Source organism: Castanea sativa, chromosome 7 (genome assembly GCF_040712315.1).
Source record: "Castanea sativa cultivar Marrone di Chiusa Pesio chromosome 7, ASM4071231v1".
Lineage (NCBI taxonomy): Eukaryota > Viridiplantae > Streptophyta > Magnoliopsida > Fagales > Fagaceae > Castanea > Castanea sativa.
In genome coordinates this window covers 30,024,100-30,029,818 of record NC_134019.1, presented here as the reverse complement: position 1 = coordinate 30,029,818, position 5,719 = coordinate 30,024,100, and positions in this window count along the sequence as shown.

Genomic DNA, 5,719 nt, shown 5'->3' with positions numbered 1-5,719 from the left:
CCCCTGTTTGGATTCCTAACTTTCATAGTTCTAGAATACCCTTATACCATATACTTACAAGTTTTTAACTAACAGAGATAAATATGTAAAATAAAACTTTTTTACTTTAATAACTCACAAACCCACGTACGCTTTGATAGTTTACAACCCAATAACATCTACTCTCATTCTTCTTCAAATTACACAAATTCAGTCTCAATGGTAAGTCCTCTTCTTTCTTCTTCTTCTATTTTTAGATTTGGGTTCTAAACAATTCAACATAATTTACACAATTTAAATGGCTTTTCAAGTTCCATCTTCTGCATCTCTAATCTAAATTGCAAGTTGTTCTTTCTTTTCTTCATCATTGACTATTGTTTGAGTTCTTACCTTCCATGGCTACCAATGATTTAGAATTTGAGTTGTACTTACCTGTGGGTGAATGAAATTTTTATAGGGATTCAATGGTATTTGACTATTGCTTATTACCTATGATTGACTTCAATATCACATGCCTCAAAATCTTTTTTTTTCCTTATATTTTCCTTCTTCATTTTTGTTCCTTTGCACCAACGTACATCTGTTTTTCTTTTTTCCTTATCTTTTCCTCTCTTTTTTTTTTTTTGTGTGGATATTTTCAAACTTTTCAATTTTAAGTTTTAACTCACACAAACTTTTTTTTTTTTTTTGAAGTTGTCTACATGTATAATAAAGCCCAAAAGGAATCACTTTGGCATAAAACCCTATTTGAGTGTTTGTTGTATACCTTTGTCATTTGTATCTATGTGTATTAGTTTTTTTTTTTTTTTTGCTTATCTTTTCATTTTGTATGTGGATATTTTCAAACTTTTCAGTCAAACACAAACTCTTTTTAAAGATTTTGAATCTAGAAGTTTATCAATAACGAATTGATGTTTATCACTTTGTTTTAAATTCAATTATTTTTGTTTGAGATTTAAAAAAAATCGTGATTTTGAGAGGAGAATTTTTTTTTTCTCTTTCTTTTCTTCAAAGTAACCCAACATACTTATCTAAATTAAAAAAAAAAAAAAAAAGAGTAACTGAACAATTAAGAGTATTTGAGTTTTAAAAAACAAAAAAAAAAAGGAAAAAGAAAAGAAAGGAAGGACCAAGAAGTAACCCAATTCAAATAAAAAATATACTTATCTATGTGTATCAGATTTTTTTTTTTTGGCTTATCTTTTCCTTTTGTGTGTGGATATTTTCAAACTTTTCACTCAAACACAAACTCTTTTTAAAGGATTTCAACATACTTATCTTTTTTTTTATAAAAAGAGTAACCGAACAATTAAGAGTATTTGAGTTAAAAAAAATAAAAAATAAAAGAAAGGAAGGACCAAGAAGTAACCGAATTCAATAGAAAATATACTTATCTATGAGTATCAAAATTTTTTTTTTTTTTTGGCTTATCTTTTCCTTTTGTGTGTGGATATTTTCAAACTTTTCACTCAAACACAAACTCTTTTTAAAGGATTTGAATTCGAGAAGTTTATCAGTAACAAATTGATGTTTATCACTTTGTTTAAATTCAATTATTTTTGTTTGAGATTTAAAAAAATCGAGATTTTGAGTGGAGAATTTTTTTCTTTCTATTCTTTAAAGTAACCCAACATACTTCCCTAAATGGTTCAACAAAAAAAAAACGTACTTCCCCAAAAAAAAAAAGATTAAAAAAAAAGTAACCGAACAAGTAATAGTATTTGAGTTTAAAAAAAATAAAAAATAAAATAAAATAAAAAAGAAAAAAAAGGAAGGACCAAGAAGTAACCGAATTCAAATATAAAATATACTTTTCAACTAGGGAAGAAGAGATTTAGAAGAAAAAAAAAGTGAGAATTGAAATGTTAAAGAAATAGCAATTTAAAAAAAAACAGCAATTTTTTAAAAATAAAGGGAGAGATAAAAGAGGTTGAAATTTAGGATTTGATGAAAAAAAGAATAGTTTAGTTTTATGTGGGAGTTAATGATATATTTTTATTGAATTATCCTCAAGTTTTGTTTGTGTTTGAATTCCTATATAAAAATAAAAAGGGAAAACTTTTGAAAATACGTTAGTGAGGGTTTGCGCTTGAATTGCTATTAAAAAAAGCATAAAATTTAAGTATCAAATTGTGTAATGGGAAAATATAGTAATCCAAAATTATAATGGATTCAAATTATTAACATATTTCCAAAAAAAATAGAAGAGCTTCTGAGCACGTGCTCAGGCTAGTTACTATTTAAGGGGCTTCCCCTGTTTGGACCAGATTTTTTTTCCCAAAATACCCCTACACCTCTATGTTTAAGTAGAGGCAAAACTAAAGAATAGTCTAGTAAAAATACATGTTTAACTTGCACTAAAACATTGCCTACAAAATAGGAACACTCTTCCACTAACCAACTTCTTCAAAGCAACTATAAGTTTATTATTATTTTTTTAAAATAGAAAAATAAGTTAGACATCTCACATTTATCCAAAAACAAATCTAAATATTAAAAAAAACTAAACTAATTAGATGTATACATTTTTTTATTTATATAAGTAAATATATCTTTAACTCCCACTAAAAAGTTGGCTACAAAATAAGACTACTCTCCTAAAAATTTTTAAATTGCTTTATCTATTTATAAAAAAAAAAAAAGGATTAAAACAAACACACGTCTCTTTATAAAACACATCTGCCGTATTTATAAATAAAAAAAAGACACATCTACCATTATTGAAAAAAAAAAAAAACCAGCTGTACATCCACATTTTAGTCACACAAACAATTTCAAACTTCTACCCAATAAATTTTAATCTCCTCATTATCACCCTTATGTATTTTTGTGATTGAAAAATGTAGTAATCTCAAATTATAATGGATTCAAATTATTAATTTTTACATAAAAAAATAGATAAATCTCTAAGCACGTACTAATGAATTCAAATTATTAATTTTTACATAAAAATTAGAAAAATCTCTAAGCACGCACTCACACCCATGCTCAGAGGCTAGTATATATAAAAAGGGTGCGGCTTGTGTGGCACCGCTGGACACATTCCGCTACCATATAATAACAAGACACGACTAGTGATTAGGCTAATGTAGCTATCTCAGCACAACGCTTATCAGGTTGCGGGCCTTCAGCATAGATGGTATTGGGCTCTTTCTTGGCGCAGTGTGGCCCTTTGTTGTTGCAATAAATTTTATTCTTTCCAGGAAAAAAGAAGAAGAAGAAGATGGAACTTGAACCAGTCTGCCACCAACAAAGATTTTGTGCGCTTTTCTTTAGCAAACAGAAATGAGTTACGGCATGGAGGTCCGATAAGACCGGTTCATTCAAAGCAATGGGTTTATGTGTCTGTTTGGAAAGAGTTTATCTATATATTTTGCTAGAAAAGTGTGTTGAATTACACTATTTGTACTTTGCAAAAGTAAGGAAAGTAAGTTTTAAAAACGGTACTTAGATTGATAAAAGTTATTTTTTTCGTCTCACTTTGTTTGTCTTTTATTCTATTTTGAAATGTCCCAAAATATTATCTTGTTTCTAAAAATAAAAGTCATTAATTTACTAATATTCTTATTATACTCCTATTAATTTACTAATTCAATTATTTGATAAATTTATTTAAGGATATTTTGAAAATTTATACATTTTTAAAAGGTAGACAAGACAATAAATGATATTCCTTTAAAAGATTTGATTTTTCAAACATGACAAATAAAATGGGACGAAGGGAGTAATATTTAAAAGTTAAACTCCTATAAAAAAAAAAAATGTTGAACTTACAAGCCCAAACAATATAATTAGTAAACACTGTTTTCAAACTATATATATTCTTAACATCTCGAGTTTAAAAGACTCGATTTAGGGCTTATAAATCGAGTCTCAAAAACTCGATTTTAGTGTTCTGATTATGTCTTATGTGACTTTTTTTCACGTAGTGTCCACTTGAAAATCGAGTCTCTAAGACTCGATTTATAAGCCAACCCTTTACAAAACAAGTATAATGTTTTAAACACACCCTTTACACCTTCTCTTCCTCTCTTCCACTCTCCTTTTTGTTCTCTCCTTTCTCTGTCTCGGTCCATCTCTCTCAGATCGGCATGAAGGGTGTGGGTTTGTGGGGATTGGCGTGGTGGAGGGTGTAGGTTTGTGGAGATCAGCGTCTGTAGTAGACATCGGTGTTTGTGTTCGAGGTTGAGGTGTGGGTCACGGTAGTTGTTGGGTTGTGGAATCAATGAATCGATGGTTGGGTTATGGAAATCGGTGACTGGGTTGTAGGAATCGGTGGCTGGGTTGAGGGATTTGGTGATTGGGTTGTGGAGTCAGTGATTGGGTTGTGGAGTCGGTATTGGGTTGTGGGAAACGGTGAGTGGGTTGTGTAGGTTTGGGTTTTGGTGGCTCATTAGGTGGCAAAGTCCAATCTGTTTGGGTTTGTGGGTATGGATTTGGCGGTGGTGGTGTTGTTGGATTTTAGGTGGAGGTGGTGGTTGTTGTGTTGTGGGTGATTTTTTTTTTTCTTGTTGCCTTATAAATCAAGTCTTAGAGACTCGATTTCTAAGTGGATGTCACGTGGAAAAAATGCCACACCAGACGTGATCAGAATATTAAAATCAAGTCTTTGAGACTTGATTTATAGCCCTAAATCGAGTCTTTTAAACTCGAGATGTTAGTAAAAAATATAGTTTTGTAACAATGCCTACTAATTATATTGTTTGGCAAACAGAGTTAAGTCCCAATTTTGGCCCCCAAACCAAATGGACATAGTGATCAATAATTCAATACATAGCTAAATTACAGGCTATCTGGAAGTGGATCCCCCAAAGAACTACCACTATAAAATTAACTTTGATGGTGTAGTTTTCCGAACAATACTATGAATAACCAAAATCCTAGAGTCCCATGCGTTCTTTTCTAGTGAAACATGCTTTGTTCAATGGCAGCTCTAGAAGTTTTGTTTAAGGGGGTCATTCAAAAATTTTAATAAAAAAATAACTTAAATATATCGAGTTATCAAAAAAAAATTAATACATGAAGTTTTGCAATTTTTTTCTACAAACTCTCAAATTTTGAATTGTTATATGATAATTCATTATGAGTATCTGTTGCCAATAAGGGTAGTTACAAACCTATGACTATTTTATTTTGTTAAGTTTATCTAACATTTTTATTTTTATGCAATTGTTATTATTTATTTGTTATTTTTTCTAAAAATATTTTAAACTAAATGACTAAACTAAACTCATTAGCTTTGTATTAATTATTAACGCACACAACCACACTCATTCGTATATAAAATTATACATTGTGTCCACTTAACCAATCAAATGCTTGAACAAACACTAACTTTACAATTTTTTTCTTAAATTTTACTAACTTTATAACAAAAAGTTATTCTAACATGATAATAATACACACACATGCAACAAACTATTTATATTTCCTAATTATTAAATTATATAAATTTATATTGTTCACACAAATGTCCACACACATCATAATTTACATAAATAGTATTAAAACAAAAAGTAATGCACACAATTAATATTAGGCACACTCATACACATAATATAAATTTATAAAAAATAGTGACACTTACAATTCACAAATACTTACAATTTACAAATATTTACTCTTTACTCTTAGAGTTGGAAATACTTGTAATAAAGATGTACAAAATTTAAGTCTAAGTGCATAAAAATATTTTTAAAAATAAATTAAAGTATTAAACTAACAAAAAAAATATTATATA